Genomic DNA, 17,595 nt, shown 5'->3' with positions numbered 1-17,595 from the left:
AATGTCTGCCATTTCCTGTAACCTCTGTCTTCTTTCGCCCTCCACCCAAACGGTTTTCTTGCAAGCAGCATCTCTGTAAGGCCCTCCCGGAGCTGTTTCCTTCTCAGGGAACAAAGTCAAGATTGTTGACAGAGCAAAAAAAGGTCTTAACTCCAGGCCAAGAAAAGAAGGTGGGGGAGGGGATACATGAAGGTAATAATCATTTGTTTGTCTTCCACCCGGACTTCACAAAGCAGGTTTTGTCCAAGGCTGGTGGTCAGGGACTCTGACACAGAACATGGCCCTGGTGACCAGGGGCAATTTATGGGAGGGAACGAACACAAGTCCTCATTCATGGAGCGGCCGTGGAGGAAGTGACTGAGGAGGCACATTCGCGCGGGCCACCCAGCCCTCCCTGGTCCCTCCCGCAGGTCTGAGGCTGCTGGAGGGCCAGGGAGAGGCTCACTGGGTGCTGTGAGTTTTGGCCGAACTTCAAAACCCAAGTGTGGCCCTGTCTTCCTCTGGACGGCTGTTTTTATCCAGTCCTGAGCACAGATTATCTCCCCACAGGGCAGTGCTCAGGGAGGGTATGGTGTGGCGCTCCCTCCGGGCCCAGCTGGGCTCTCCATCCCTCAGGTGGATGCATGAGTCTCTGCTGGCTTTTGGGACCTGAGGATGAGAGAGGCGGGAGGGTGGGGGCGGGCAGGGGCCCTGGGAGAGGATCTGGAATACATTGGGCCGTCAGCGGGGACAGCTTGTAAACTTTGTTGGGATGCATCTGGTAGAAAGGCGTTGTATAAATATTAGATCATTATCGGCGTATTGTGTTTCCCACTTGGATGGAGGAGGGGCTGGCAGGCCCCAGATGCCTTTCGTCAAGAAGACAAGGATGGCTTCAAGGAGCCCTCAGGAGGTTGCTGCTTGCCCTCGGGCAGTCCTCAGGATCAGGCCCAGGCCCAGAACCTGGGGAGGGTGGAGGTAACTGCCAGCCCAGCTTGCCCAGGATCTTCCCAGGAAGGACTCTGAGCATTAGGCTGAAGGGGGAACAGGACTGACTCGGGGTGTGGAACAGAAAAGGTCCAGCTGGTACAGGCTGGCAGGGGACACTTTATCTCACTGTACGACCCTGTCCTTCTCTGCAGGTCCCTTTCTCCATCTGAATGGCCATGCGGGGATCCGATTTTAAGACATTTATGAATACCTGCATCGCAAAGTGCAAGGAAGCCCAGGAGAAGGGGCCAGCTCTGCTCATGGCTCAGGAAGGACTTCTAGAAGAGGCCCCTTTGAACAAAGACCACAGGATGAGTAGGAATTTGACAGGGAGGCCTGCTGAAGACATTGTTCCCTCCCCTCTGCGAGAAGCCTTGCTGACTTCCCAGCCCCTCCACTTCCTGTCTCTGAGCGCTCGGGAATTTCCAAACAGCTGCCCTGTGCTGCCTCCCACAGCCTATGCCTTAGAGTCTGGCCTCCTCCCCATGAGATCACGTCCAATCCCCTCAGCACTCTGCAAGGGTTCATTAAAATGTACCAATAGGAAAATTAAAGCACAGAAGTGGCATAGTTTACCCCAAGCCTCACAGCTGGAAAGTGGCAAGACTCAAACTCAGGCTCATAATCCTGATATCAGACCCATTCGGTGCCTGAGTATGCCCTGGTACAGAACTGGACACGGAGGAATCCAGATTCAAGAGCTGGCCCTGCTGCTCCTCTCTCATCTGTGGCCTTGGGCAGGTCCATTTTGCAGGTGGGGACACTGAGGCCCTGGGGGGATTATGTGACCAGAGAATTGGAACAGGTCCAGAAGAGGAGGCCCAGGTGTGGCAAGGACTGGACCCTGAGCACTGAGGGGCAGTGAGGGTGCTTAGGCTGCTTGGCCTAGAGCAGTGCAGAGGGGCCACGGGTAGAGGGTCTGCCTCAGATCTGGACAAGGCGCTCCTGTGGCAGAGGCAGCAGGTGGAATGCAGCCCCAGTGGACAGATGGCCAGGCTTTCAGAGTCAGAGGAAGTTCAGCAGCATGTAGTCTGAGTCGTAGGTGATTTCCCTGCCAGGTGTTGTCTGGCTCTGTCTTGAATACCTCTGGTGACAGAAAGCTCACTACCTATCAACACAACTCACTGGGTGGTTGGACTGTTCTGATTCTATCTCATTCAAAGGAAGCATTTTCTATGAAGAAGCAACAGGGAACATCTAAGAGAAGAGGCTGGGAGCCACCAGAAGGTATTGGAAGCTATGAACCCCATCAGAGAGAGCTTAGGCTTGTCCTAAACACCTAGCAACTATCATGAAATCAGCCCTACCCTTTTGCAATGACAGAAGACATGCACGCAGCACTTAACAGTTTACATTTGTCCAAATGCATCTTCCTAACCAGCTTGCCAGATGGCCAGGCAGGAATTACCAGGGAGCCAAGGCAGGAGGAGCAGCAGGGGTCCAGGGAAGCTGTGGGCCGGCTCTGCCCAGGTTGCGAGGCCGGGGAAAGGCGCACCAGGACCAGACCTCTGATCTTCCCTGCCCCGGTGCTGCTGCCACAGTGGTGAAAAGCCACCCACGGAGGGTGCCTGCTACGAAGAACACTCTGGGCCTACTTCCAAATTTGGAAGGGGGTACCCTCGGGCCCCTCGAATTCCAGGCTGTGCTATTTTTAGGCCTATCAGCTGGTCCACCCCTGATCCCCTACCCCAGGCCCCCCAAGCAGACTTCCCAAGCAATCAAATCCATGTGTCGCCAGTTCCTGGCCTAGTGCTTTGTGAGGTGAGCACTAGATGCTCCAATGCCACCAAAGGATACGTGTCCCGCCCAGACTGGAATAGCGCTACCTCTCCTGGTGAGCCGGACACAGGATCGCCTGCCTCGCCCTCTCGGGGGCCAGGCTCCAGATACCCCAGAGTCCTTCTGTGCCTCCCAGGAGCCTCCAGAAACTAGCCTATTGGACAGAGAAGCTGACTGAGAACCAGAGAGAGGCGTGGTTGTCCTCGATGCCCCAGCCCAGGTTCTGCCAGGCCCCGCAAAGCCCACCTAATCGCTTCCTGCCTGAGCTGAACTGGAAAGGCCCTGGGAAGTGGCCTGGTGCTGGGAAAGTAACACAGCCCCACACAGACCTTGGATCAAGTCCCTGCTCAGCTACTTGTAGCTGTAAGACCTTGAGCCAAGCCTCCAACCCGCCAAGTCCATCCTCTCCTCTCTAAAATGTGGATAATACAAGGACCTCATCTACTACGTGGTTGTGAGGTTTCAATGACATGTGTGTAAAAGGCTTCATAAAGGACACAGCAAAGAGCTGGCACCCTGGACATTCTGAGCCATTTTTACATCTTAATGATACAAAGAGAGGGATGGAGGTCTTGTTATTTCATTATCTCCAAAAGGGGAGGGAGGCAGTAAGTTTGTTCCTGGAGTTTTGCAGGTCGGGGGGCATCTGTATGATCATGGTCCCCCTCAGTACTGTCCGTTGTCTTGTCCTTGTCTAGAGCCCCCCTCCCTGGCAGTGCAGTCCTCGGGTTATGCCCACTCCTACAGCCCCGGGTGCCCAGACCACTCCTGTAGGCACAGGAGACCCCATTTGGCAGCACTAACTATTCCCTGGACCTCAGGTCCCCAGTTCAGTGAGGGCAGGAACCACGGCTCCCACCTCCCCCACAGCCCCAAGCATCAGGTACACAGCAGGCACTCAAGAACTGCAGAACACCAGGCTTCTGGAAGGGCACAGAGAACGTGAAAGATCATGGGCTTTGTAATATGGCACAGCTGATTTCAACCCCAGCTCTACCACTTCCTAGCTATGTGACTCCCAGCATGTCCCTTAATCTCCCTGGGACTCTGTCTCCTAACCTGTAAAATGGGCGTGAGAATGCCAACTATACAGGAGAGTTGTGGACGTTAAAGAAAGCAGACATGAGACCCTTCCTAAACTTGAGTATGTGCATCCCAAGCAGTCGATTCAATGGCTCTTAGGCCCATCACAGCCCCACAAGGACATGTGAAACCTGGAAAGAAAGGGGCTCCTTTAAAGTCATACAGAGAATCACCCAGGACCCAGGAATGAGATCCCAGAGTGAATGTTTTCCACACGCGATGAGCAGAATCTACAGCAAATGCAAAAATGAGAAAGATACTGGAGGATTCTCCCTGGTCCAAAAAGGCTATGAGGCCAGTGAGGGAGAGGGGATTTCTGGGCAGGTCCTGCCCACAGAGTCCCCGGGACAGTGTCCTCACAGCGCAGGCCTGCTGCCTGTGGCTGCACACACACGGTGCCAATGAGTCAGGACTCAGGCACAGTCCCCGCCATGGGAACCAGCCACCTCCCTCTGCCAGAAGCCCCTAATCCTTCCAATGTAGCTGAGAACTAGTGAGACTCAAGGAGGGGGAGGGAGCGGGGAGGAGCAAGACCACCTCTGCTGACCACTCATTTACACCCCACCCATCAAGAGTGCATCCCCTGTAGGGGACCAGCGTTTGGGAGCAGAGAAGCTGGGGGCCAGCACACGGCTACCAATAACATGTTGCAGGCATTGGGGGGATGCCTGACCTGTCACTCAGAGTGGCCCTGGGAACCACCATAGCCGGCCAGAACCAGGAAAGAAAGGACCAGTGCAGCAAGCAGAGGTCTGGCGACTCTGGAGCAGACCTGAGCAGGAAAATCACAAACTCCCCACCATCCAGTCCCCACCCAGCTCCGGTGTCTGGCCAGCATAGCCAATGAGCCTTGCTACAGCAGGGCTAGCTAGGCTGGCTGGGCAGGCAAGGGGAGGAAAAAGTGGACTAGGGAGGCCAGTGATTCAGAGCTGACCGCCCAGGCAGCAGGGCTCAATGGGCAGCTCCCGAGTGAGTGAGATCGTGTGGCTCACTAACTGGCGTGAGAAGATCAGGCTTCCTTTTCCAGGCTCCCCCCACCCCCCGAGCCCCCGCACTTGCTGTGTAACACTAGGTTGGATGCAGTCTCTCTGGATTTCTGAAGAGGGACAGAGAATGCCTGTCTCTAAGGAGAATGAGATTAAGATCCCAAAGGGAAGAAGATACCAGAGGCAAATGTTTGCTTGGCAGCCTCCTTAATCTGGTTCAAACCATCCCAGAAAGCTGAGGATGAATTAGGATTGGAGTTGGGATGGACTCCGGGCTGTGAACTCAGACAGCAATCACTGACACTGAGGGCTGGATAATGCTGAAGACATTCAGGTGCATCATCTGTAGTCATCACTTTTCAGGACCTCCCTGTCTGGTTAAGGACTCATTGTGACAAAAGGGACAGACATTGTCCAGGAAGAAATGGGGATGGGCAGTCAGTTTCCACAAGGGAAGGTAGGAAATCACCTGAAGGAGATGGCGGTTGAGCCAGGCCACAAATAGTATGGTCTTTCTCTTGTTGTACATGGCACACAACAGGGATGCAAAGGATGAGTGGATGGGTGCATGGGTAGGAGGGATGGTGAATGGGGGAGTGGATGGAGGATGGATAGATGGATGGGTGGATAAATGAGTGGAAGGATGGATGGAAGTAAGGATTGATGATGAATGAAGGACGGGTAGATAGATGAGCGGATAAATGACTGGAAGGACAGATAGAAGGATGGATGGATGCATGTTAGATAGTCAGGTGGGTGAGCAGATGTGAGAACAAATGATTGCTTCATTGGATTTATTCTTACAACAATTCTCCCAAGTGTAAGGATGGAAGGGATAGCTCCTTGCCCCAGGTTATTAGTATAAACACCTGAGACTGAGAGAAGGACAGAGACTTGTTTAAGGTGACATAGTAAATTAGTAGCAAATTCAGGACCAGAATTGACAGCTCCTGACTCCTACCCAAGACTCTTTCCACTCCACAGTGCCCACCTATTCTCTCCTCTTAGTCCCCTCCTCCTCCACATAAATATTTGTGTAAAGAAGAAAGAAAAGGAAGGGGTGGGGGAGAGTGAAAGGGAGGCAGGGAACCACCATGATTTTGTGGTAAGGGTCCTGAGTTCTGGCCCCTGAACTCAATCAAGTCATTTCACTTGTCTTGGCCTATTTCTCTGGTAAAAGAGAGAAAAAGGGCTGTGGAAAACCTCCTTGGGTCACAGGCAGGAAAAGTGTGGTGAAAGCAGGAAGAGCCCCTGCAAATGGGAGGAGGGGCAAGGAGGCCCCTTTCCTCATGGCTCCTCACAGACTGAGCGTTGCCCCCATCTTCCAGAGAGAAATGAGTCCGAGGCCCAGGTCTGAAGAACACGCCCACTGACTCCCAGGCCCCCAGTCAGCGTGGAGGCTGGGGGGTGCTGGGGGATGAGGTGAATGAGAATAAGCACCCTGGGCTCTGAGCTCTGGGGCAGCAAGGAAAGAGGACAGAGCTAAGACGCCACCAGCTCTCTGCTGCCAAGGTGAGTGAGTGGGACAGAAGCAGAAAGAGTCCTCCCTCCGTTTCTCGGTGACTTCTACACTCTTTCCCTCATTCACTCACTCATTTCCTGAGAGAAGGAAAGGGAGTGACCAGGTACTAAGCAGGTGTTCTGGGCAGGACTGGCGCTAGAAGTTTGACAAAGGTTTTCCATCTGGTTCTCACCATGTAGCAGTGCCCAGGAAATGGCTATGATGGTATCACCGTTGCTAAGGAGATGCTCTGACCTCTGAGTCCAAAATCTCAGCTTCAAGTTGCCATTCTGGAGACTGAGTCCTTGATTCTCTCGTTGGGCCTCAGTTCTTCACTCATGAAATGAGGAGAATGCTGCTTCTGGCGGCCTGCGATGGGCAGTCATCACCAGGAGGCAGTGCTAGCCCAGGCACTGCTGCCCAGACGAGGCCCCAGGACCCAGGCAGAGCAGGAGGCGCCTGGGTGGGCCCCACGCCTTCCCTGCCCTGGGGTGAATGCAGTCAGAGAAAGAGCTCCCCCAGCCTGTTCACTGGAGTGGGGAGGGGCGAAGGCACCCACCCCACTCTTTTATTAAGCACAGTGATGTCTGCTCTGGAGTTAAGTGGACCCCACCCTCTGCTCCTATTGCTCTTCCCCTCCCTGAAATGACAGAGTGGTTAGAATGTGGATGCTGGAGCCAAGTGCCTGGGTTAGAATCCAGGCTTTGCCCCTTCTTTGTGTGTGACCCCAAGCAAGTTGCCTAATCTCTCTGTTCCTCAATTTCCTAATGTGTAAAGTGGGGTTAATGACAGTGCCTGCCTCACAGAGCTGCCACGAGAATGAAATGTCCTTACACGTGTGAAGGGCCTGGAGCAGCACCCTGCACAAAGGATGCACCATGGAAATACTCACTATTAACAAAAATATCATCTGAGCCTCTCCGTTAGTATTAAGTTTTCTGGAAAGCTTTCCTGACCCCACATGCTGCTTACACTCCTCCTCCTCGTCCCCATAGGCTGCTGCACTTCCCCTCTAACAAGGCCTTTATCTTCCTTGAGTTAGGCTTATCCTTGGGCCCATTTTACAGAAAAAGAAACTGAGGCCCATAGAGGTTAAGTGATTTGTCTCCCTGCCTAGATCTTCCATCCTTGGCTCAGACATCTCCAAAACAGGAAATTCCCTCCTCATCCAGCCTGGGGAGGCAGTACAATCTGAATTGAGTTTTGAGGAATAGGAGTTAATGAGGAGAAAGTCAGGGTGGGAAAGAAGACATTGCAGATGAAATTTCCGCATAATGAAGCCATGAAGGTGAGAAACCCCCTGGTGTGTGGGAGGAACCTCAGGCAGTTGCTAGTGCTGGAGCATGAAGTGGGGCAGGGCAGGAGCCTAGCTGAGGACCAGGCTGCAGAGATAGGCTTCACCCCATCACAGGTGCCTTGAATCCCAGGCCATGAGGCTCTGATGTGATGCTCCAGCAATGGGGAAGCCATTAGACCATTTTCAGCAGACATGGAAGTGGCCAGATTTCCATTTGAGGCCCTCAGTGAGCTATAAACACTGTGCAAAGCTAGCTATTATGGCTCATAATGGTTTATCACCCTGCGCCATAATTGCCATTTTCATGTCCGTCTCCCGCTGGATCACGAAGCCCACGAGGGCAGGATCTGTGTGTCTCGTTCACCCCTGTGTCCCTGTGCTTGGCACAGCGCAGACACTCGGAAGATGTTCTGTTAAATTAATTAATTAAAATGAAGTACACGATACCAACTACAGTGAATTGATTTGCCAAAGAAAAACTTTGGCATCAGGCAGCCCTCAATCTGAACCCTGATGCCTGCTCTTATTGCAGAATGACCTTGGCAAGTTGAGTCTCTGAGTCTCAGCTTCCTCCTGCTCAAAATGAGTTCAATAATTCCTTCCTGCCCAGTTGTAGTTGTAGTTCCTGACACAATGCCCAGCACACACAAAGACCCTCAATATGTGGGAGCTATAAGGACAACATGAAGATCCTCGGGCACAAGGCAGCAGAACAGCTGCCTGGTGAAGATGTCAGCAAGCCAGAGGGAAGGTGTCAAGGGGCAGAATTTTAAATCTGAGCATCTGGACTTGAATCCTGGCTCTGCTCGTTCCCCGTTCCCCGCTGTGCAACCTAAGAGAAGTAAATTAACGTTTCTGGTTTCCTAATCCATTCAATCTAAGTATTAACAATAATACCAATCTCAAGCACTTGTTGCATTGCACTAAAGGAGATAACAGATGTGGAAGTGCTTAGTGTATACAAATGAGGGCGATGATTATTATTATCATGACAGCTCATAAAACCTGGGCAGAGCTTCCTGTTATAAACAAGTTCTCCCTCACCCCACCCGCAGACCAGGAGCTAGCTCAGTGCTTTGTTCCCAGGAAGGGCATAGCTGGAGGGGCCGGCTGGGCTGGGGCAGAGGCCAGGGCAGGCTCCTCGCTCCCACCATCTGCACTGCAGGGTCAGTCCATCTGTCCAGCAGTGGGCACACATGTGGCCTCATCTGAGGGTGTAGGGTCATGGGGGTCAAACAGGAGAAAATTGGGGGCAGATGAGAAGTTTCCAGCTTATTTTTAGAAAAGAGGGAAAGAGAGGAAGACAGGAAGGCCCTTGTTCCTCAGCGTTTCCACCATGTGGATGGCAGGTGGGAGGGCGGGCAGGCAGGGCTGGAGACAAAGATGCATCCACGTCTGGGGCTGCTGCCACGGCTGCTGCAGGACCTCAGATGACTGCTGGCACAGTGTTCTCACTTGCAGCTCTGCCTGTCCCCCGTGGGAACTCTTGTGATGTGGAGCCCAGGACCCTAAAGGAGATGGCACCAGCCTGAGGAGCTAAGCCCACAGGGCCCATTTGGACTAGGGAGGATCCTCCAGCTGCAGTATCAAGAAGGGCTTGTGGGGTGGAATCTGCTGGCAGGGGGCCAGTGGGTGCTCCTCCCAGCACAGGGCCTGGCACAAAAGATCCTAAGCCCTCTCCTCCTGGTGCTCCCTGGGGTCCTGAGGTCCTGGACCCTCTCCAGGTTAACCTACCTTGTGTCCCAAGAGGTAGCATAGTGGAGTGAATAAGACAGTGACTCGAGCCAGACTGTTAGGATGGGAATCCAGGGTCTTCCACTTCCTGGCTGTGTGACTTAGGGTGAGTTGCTTTACCTCTCTGGGCCCTAGTTCTTTGTCAGATAGACATAGCCATAGTTCATACCGCATAGGTTTGTTGAGAAAATAAAGTAATACGTGTTAAGCACTTAGAACACTCAGCTTGCACTTGATGTCAGCTGCTATTATTGTCAACCTAGAGCAGGGCGTGCTCAGCCGGGGCGGCCTCGTCCCAGGAGGAGCAAGGAGAGCATGCGTAGCGCTCTCCAGCAGGACCCCTCAGTGGGGGTGAGGCAACCAGAGTGTGGTGGGCCTCGTGTCAGCGAACAGGCTGGACTGGTCCAGGGGAGGCGGGATACGTGCCCCATGGCAGTGGGCCAGCCCCAGGCTGGACAGCAGTAGACCCCACTGTGGCTCCCATGGGCGTTTTTGGAAAGAGTTCAAAAATGACAGGAATTTTCCAAATTGCCTGTTTTTCCACTCTTAGGGCTCCCAGCCCCCTACACTCAGATCTAACTCTGAATAGAACTTTGAAATATGTCAAGAACAAGAAGGTGAAAGACCCCAGAGAAGACTGTTAATACCACGTGGGCGTGGTAGCACGCCCGGCGGAGCTGCCTGTGGAGAACAATGAGAGAGCACGCACGTGTGAGGGTGTGCGTGTGTGTGCGTCGGGTGAGCAGTGTGCGTCCTCTGACCAGCACACGCCTGGACGTGAGAGCTGGTGTGCACGTCGAGTGGTTACGAGTGTCGACACACACATCACATCCGCACACGTGATCGCATGCTCAGGTCGGTGTGCGTGCCTGCATCTACCACGGGGGGCTCCTACAGGAACAGTAGCCCGGCTACAAGATGCGCGAGAGACAGCGGGGGTTAAGCATTTGCCAGCCAGACACACAGTAGGTGCTCATCACCTGTACTCCCCTATGTGTGTGCGTGCATGGAGCACAGCTGCCGGGTCTGCTCTGGCTTGTGTTGGACCGAGGTGCCGTGGCAGTCGCTGAGCCTGGGGCAGAATGGAAAGCAAAGGAGACCTGCCTTGTTCGAGTCCTTTAAGGAGATTCAGCAAGCCCTGGGACAGCCCAGCTCTGAGTCTGCCTGGTCCTAGACAGGGGGCTGGGAGTGTGTCGTGGGCTAGGGCTTGAGACGTGAAATTCTCGTGTTATCAGAGGGACTAGGTGAGGTGGGAGGGGGCGGTCTATATAAGGGCATCAGGGCCGCCAGCTCAGCCACAGCAGAGGGATCCTCAGGTAGGCAGCAAGCTCAGCATCCCAAGAGGCTGGAGAGCCCTGAGAGACCACCCACGGCAGCCCAGGGGGCAGGGACCTGCCTGAGGCCCCACAAGTCCAGGACTGGGGCTGGAACAAGGTGTTGCGATGAAGGTCACAGACTTAGAAATCTTACAGGCTGGGGTTTGAATCGTGGCTCTTCCTTCAACCAGCTGGGTGACCTTGGGTAAGTCACTTCACCGCTCTGAGCCTGTTTCCTCAGCTGGAAATGAGCATTCTAAAACTCAAGAGTCAGTGCTGGGCTGGATGATCAGGTCCCCAACCCCTGCTCCAGTGCTCTTGATGGGTCCAAAGGAACCCCCCTGCTTCAAGGGGCAGCTGAAGACTAAGGTTTAGGGTCCCAGGTACCACGCGAGGGTCCTTCTTCTCTCGATCACCCTGGGAGGGATCCAGAGCTCTGTCTTGGGAGGCTAGAGTCCAAGCTTCTAGCCCATCTGTCAATGACTGCCTGGCCTTAAGCAAGTGTCTGCTCCTCTCTGGGCCTCAGTGTCCCCACCTCTGCCAGGAGGGGTAGCTGGGGGATCTCTCAGGGGCCTCCCCACTCCAAAGACCCCTGGCTCCACAGGAGAAGGTAATTAGGAGCAGATGACACTGGAGTGAGCGTGGGAGCATTGGGGAGGGGGTCTCTTTGCTTCCCTAGCAGCCGGACACTGCCCCGTGGTTTATGTCAAATTGTCAGCCCCAATCCTGCTTTCCTCTTGGGCAGGGCCGCCTGCAGTGGGCCTCAGGAGAGGTGGCCTGTCCAGCCGCCGTGTTTACAGTGCTCAGACGCCGCCGGGAACCTGATCTGGGTAGACCAGGGTGGGCCGCCCCACTGGGCCCAAGCCGTGTCCACACTCATTTCCCGGACACTGAACACGGCCAGCCCGCCCGCCTTGCTGAGTCCAGCTGCCCGGCCACCCGCCCACGGAGGGCCCAGCTTCTTGCAGGCAATGCCATGGAACGGCTGCAGAATGCACCAGGGCCCGGAGGTCCAGCTCAGCGCTAGGGGGAGGGGGGCGCAGAGGGAGAAGGGACAGGGCATCCTCCCCCCAGACAGGTTCATGCTGTTCCCCAAGCCCCCTCTGCCCAGGTGTGTTTACCCTACTGACTTGCTGATGGACTGGCTCTTCCCCACACTCAGTCTCCGGATCACAGTTAGCAAACTTCGGCCCACAGGCTGAATCCGAGCACTGCCTGTGAGTGAAGACGGCCTTTTCCATTTTTAAATGGCTGGCCGAAAAAAAAAAAATCAAAAGAAGAATATTTTAAGACACATGAACATTATATGAAATTCAAATTGATGTCTGTCAGTGAAGTTTTACTGGAGCACAGCCATATCATTCATTCATGTACGTCTGTGGTTGCCGTGGCCCGGCAGCAGCAGTGTTAAATGGCTGTGATGGAGACTGTATGGGCCACAGAGCTGAGATTATTTACTGTACGGTCCTCTACAGAAAACATGTGCCAACCTCTGGTCTAAATCACTCGTGAGTGGCAAATATAAACCTTGGGTCTCAATCTCAGGAGCCAGTGTGGCAGTAAGGGCAGCAGGAAATGTCACTGTCTTTGTTTCCTATAACTTAATTTCTTTCCCCATGTTTCTGGGGTCACTCCACGTTTTGGGGATCTTATGTGATCTGTCAAGCTGTTGGGTAGAGGCAGAGCACTTCGTCCCCGAGCACCAGCCCACACTGACAGCACCTGAGGCCCCCCACCCCGACGTGACCCTCTGCCCTCTGCCACCTCCGCAGCACTGAGCTGCAATACACCCCACAGACTTATCACCTCCTAGCAAAGTCGCTTAGGACACACAGGCCTGGCCACACCTCTCCTCAACTCCCCTTAACGTTTCTTCAAGACACTCCGATGATCCCTCTTCTCCTTTTCATGTCCTCTGGAACCACTCCAATTCCACACGCTCAGAGACTTGGAAAACAAAGGCCAGAAAGGCTTGCAGGCCTTCCGTGTTCTGCCCTGTCACATACCTCCCCTGGGGCAATGAGCGCTGGCAGGAGGAGGGGAAGAGCAGACAGACACAGACGGGAACTCCAATCAGCCAGACACGCGTTCATCCCCTGCTCTAGTCCACTGTCCCCTGTGCCTCCTCTCAGGCTGTCAGTCACCCCTGGTGGAACAGCCAAGGCCCTGTCAGACCCTGGAGGAAGGCAAAGGTGAGCAAGTCATACCCCCGTCAGATCGTCACGTTGTGCATACTCCCGGGCAGTGACTGAAGGCAAGAGTTTAACAACTGCCTCTGTGGAAGAAAAATAGTCCTTAGACGTAGCATTTGCTGCTTTCTGGGATGTAAATGCTCCAACCTGGCCAATTTCAAGTTGCCCACATGATGTGACCGACCATGAAGCTGGGAGATGGATGCCATCCACTCTCATGAGCCAGCTCCAGCATCCACTGCTCCCTAAGATTCACACATATAAATAGATATCCACACAGTGTGATAGGCATGGAATGAGAAAAGCAAAAGGGCCTGGGAGCACAGAGGAAGAGCACCAATCCTGACTTATATAGTGGATCCCAGAGGACTTCCTAGAGGAGGTGACTTTCAGAATTGGACTCTGAAATAAGAGAGGTCCCTGGAAGGGAGCTGGCTCGAGTCCCCATGATGGTTCTGACCTGTGATAGATTATGTTATTGCTCCTGATTATTCACTCCCCTTCACCGTAAGAGACTACTACATCCCCATCCACTGCCAAGTGGCTTGCAATGCCTCCTGTAGGAAGAGTTTACATTGGACTCAGTCATTGTCCTGCTTTGGCCAACAGAATGTGAGTGAAAGTGACATTAAGAGCTATTGTGTGGTTTGGCCCTTTCTCTTTTTGCTCTCTGCCCTGAGTGTGTCATGTTCCAAATAGGGACAGCTCCCTCACAAAGATCCTGGAATAAAGAGGATACATGGAGCAGAGCCACAGTCAACCCACAGCCACCACAGACAAAATATAATGTGAGCGAAAAGTAAACTTGTTATTGTAAAGCCCCTATTTGGGGCATGCTATGGTGTGTCTGCTACCACAACATAACCTAGAAAAAACGGACTAATGTTCAGCCCATCCCCATCCAGAACTGGCTCATGCCCCAACATCTCTCCATAAGCCCCTAGGGACACACTGAGCCACCATGTTTTTCCCAGTTTGGGGCAAAGATTTACCCAACCCAGGCTGCTGAGGTGAGCACAGATTCCCTAAAATATCTGAAATTCTCTATAGTTCTAGCATCACCCCACGGTCCAGGGGAAAGCAAATGAAAGCACTTTTCAAGGTGCCTCCAACACAGCTCTCCCATCTCATAGTAGCTTTTTGGAAGTGTCTCTCCTGACACACACACACATACAAAACAAACAAACAAAAAACTCTCAATTTCAACCCAAAGTCATTCCAGTCATTGAAAATTCTCTCTTTGAGGAAGAGACGAAATTTGAGAAAGCTTCTGTGTAAAAGAAGAGTCAGGGTAGGACAGGCAGGAAGCAGACCGTGCTGGGCAATGCCAAGGACAGAGGGACCCAGACCGCTGTCCCCCGAGGTTGCTCCCAGGCTGGCGGACTGACAGATGCGTGAACAAGCACATGCAATCAAGTGTGGTGGTGCTCACCTGTTTTACAGAGTGCTGTGGGATCACGAAGTCAGCAACTAACTCTACCCAGACAGCCAGAAATCCTTCCGGAACAAGTTAAGAGCTAAAGGGATGGATAGAGGAGGATGGATGGACGGACAAAATAAAACAAAATCTACCTAGAAGGATCAAAGAAATGTTCACAAAGGACATATGAACCAGACCTGAAAAAAAAATGAGAGTATCACCAGGTAAGGAACATGGACAGAAGAGATGGTGTTCCAGACAGAAGAACAGCATGTGAAAAGAGAGAGAGATACTGTTCAAGCATCTAGGAAAGGAGGGAGGCAAGACGCATAAAGAGCCCTAGAGGCATGCAGCAAAGAGAAGTGACTGGGGAGCTAGACAGACTGAGTTCTGATCCCAGCAGCACCACTTTCTGACTGTGTGACCTTGGGCAAATTGCTTAACCTCTCTGTGCTTATGCCACCACTATCAAACCCAACCACAATATGGGGCATCACCCTCTCTCACAAGGTTATTGGAACGTTTTACGAGAGAAAGTGAGCAAACCTCCCAGCCCACTGGAATCATGCAGTTAATAAGAGCTCCCTCTTCACCAGGACTGCTTCTCCCAGGTCCAGGCCCTGCATTCATGGCGTTCTGCCTCCTGGCTGAGATACCATCTCCTTCCTGTTCTGGGACTTTCCTTTACAGAGCTCTTGCCCCAGCAGTCCTCTCTGCCCTCCTGCCCCTTCAACCGCTCCGCTCCAGCCCCTGCACTCAACTGTGCCCGTGCAGCAGCCACCCCACCCCACGCACTCCTGAGAAGGGACATGGCTCCAACTTGCAAACACCTTCCCCTCAGAAGCAAACACATCCAAATGTGGGACCAACCACGCGGCAGACTGGTGAAGAGCGCAGCTCGGGGTGAAATGAGTCTGCTGGATCTTGTGCCCTTAGGGAGGCCCAGGCAGCCAAGGAGAGAGAGCAAAGGCCAGGTAGAGAGGCCAGCTGGCCAGGCCAGGCCTTTGGCTCCTGCTCTTGCTATCTCACCTGTCCTGGGCTGCACTGTCCCTGGTGCTAGTCCGGGTCCTGAGGCCAATTTCCTGTCCCAACTCCCTCTAGTGCAACTATCCCCATGAGGAGACAGAGGAAGCCAAACAGTAATTAACTAAATTTAGGAACAAATTCTTATCATAAATGTTATGGGCACACAGGCCAGGGTCCAGGAAAGGAAATTTGGGATTTGGGAATGTCATTCAAGTACTTTCATAATTTAGCCTGTTGTTCAGCAGATAGTCAATAAATATTGTTGAGCAAAAGAATGCTTGTCCCTGCTCACATCCCTGGCTGCTCACACCCACAGTCCTGCCCCCAGTTCATAGCACCACCTTGTACTCTGCCTGCAACTCACTCTGCCTCCTACAGTTGGGCCTTTGCTTGCTCTGTTCCCTCTGCCTGGAGTACGTACCCCTTCCTCCACCCTTCTCGCTAAACTCTGCCTCATGCTTCACGACTGGGCTCAGGCATTCTTCTTTCCAGGAAGACTTACCAGGAAGGATCCCTTGCACTCCCAAGGGATGCCCACACCCCCGTCACAGCACAAGCTGCTCTGGGGTGGCCTTCGTGCATTTCCACCCTAAACCCTCCTCTAGACTGTGAGCTCCTGCAAGGGCAGAGATGGGGTCCCTAGCACTTAGCAAGGGGCCCAGCCCACAGGAGGGACTCAACGGGCATTTGGTGAGTAAATGCACATCTTTTCAGATCAGATGATCCCCATTAGCTGAGTACTCCCAGAGGACACTGGAAGTGAGTCAAGAATTGCAGTTACCCTCCAGGCCACCAGGTGGGTCAGAAGTTAAGCAGGAATCATGCAGAATGCTCCCTCTCCCTCTGGTGGTCTGAGCAAATTACTGCAGCTTCCCCACGTGACTCACCCCAAGGAACAGGGGAGTTTGAGGAGAATCTGGGCTGAATTCTGGGGCACAGAATCCTGGAATATTAGAGCCAGAAGGGATTTTATATCTTAGGAAGTCTGAGCACCTTCAGACTGCCCTCATTTAACAGATGGAAAAATTGAGGTCCAGAGATAGGACGTAGGCTGCCAAAGGAAAGAGCTAGAACCTGGAGCCAGATGTCCTGAAGAAGATGGAAAATATTTTGAGGATGAGAGTGTCTAAAGTGATGGACTTCCAGACTGCATTGCTGCCTGATTAGTCCCCAGACTGTTCTATCTCTTCATCCTGACTCCATGCAGTTGGAGCTGGGCACACACTGTTTCTTGTCAGATACTTGCTAATTAATTTGTTTTAAGTCTTCTCTTTAACCTCTGTGTGCTCTGGAAGGTGGGCTTAGGATCTTACTCTGTCCATGACTGGCTGTGTTGCCGCTCCTTATGCTGTCAGTGTTCTCAACTGTAGGCTAGAAGGTGGGCTATTTCAAGAGTGGCAAATAGGCTTCCTTTTGGTGCCAATGTTGATGGCCTGGTAGTAGCTGCTTGAGGAGAACCATAAGGGCAGGAGAGCTGTGACTGATGAGTGATGTTTGTCACAGGTCGAGAGGAGCCTGGCAGACAGCAGAGGTCTGGAAACTGTGACCCAGTCTCCCACGGCCCCTGACCCCTTTCCATTTCTAGCCATCTAGGTTTCCTGATTTTCCTGTCTCTGCTGTGACCACTGATAGCAGCATCGAGCTCGGTGCTGGGTACCAAGTGTCCAGAGATAATCAAACAAGATCCCTGCCCCTCAGAAGCTGACAGTTCAGTGAAAGACACTTGCCCAAATTTATACACAACCAAGTGGAGAGGTCCAAGCTACAGTCTTAGGGACAAAGGGGCTTTAGAGATCAGGGGTCTGATGCTTCAGCAGCTGTGGGAACCAACTCACAGGCATTCCTACCAAGGAAACATCGCTTTTCTTGTTGGCACAAGCATCACCCAGTAGGTTGGTGGTTAAGATTTCAGGCCCTGCAGGCTCTACCACTTTCCAATCATGTAACCCCAGGCAAGTTAACCTGGGCAACTTAACCTCTCCAGCTCTCCATTTCTACCTGCGCTGCGGCCTGGTGGGATTATCGTAAGGAGTAAACTGATGAGTACAAGTAAAACACCTGGCACGTAGTAGGCCCCCCATAAAGGAGAGCCGACAGCATGACTCCAAGTCAAAGCCCACCTCCTTAGCTTTCCCCTGGCTCTGGGCTCTGGGACACAGACATGTCTGCTCCCCCTGACCAAGGACAGCTCTGTGAGGACGCAGGGACACCAACAGGGCCCCACCAGCTCTTCCCCTCCTGGGACCACATGTTGGTACCTCCACCTGCTGCTCCTGTGAACATTTACTGGCC

Source organism: Camelus ferus, chromosome 13 (assembly GCF_009834535.1).
Source record: "Camelus ferus isolate YT-003-E chromosome 13, BCGSAC_Cfer_1.0, whole genome shotgun sequence".
NCBI classification, from domain to species: domain Eukaryota; kingdom Metazoa; phylum Chordata; class Mammalia; order Artiodactyla; family Camelidae; genus Camelus; species Camelus ferus.
The sequence above is the reverse complement of the archived record's forward strand: the minus strand, read 5'-3'. Positions refer to the sequence as shown.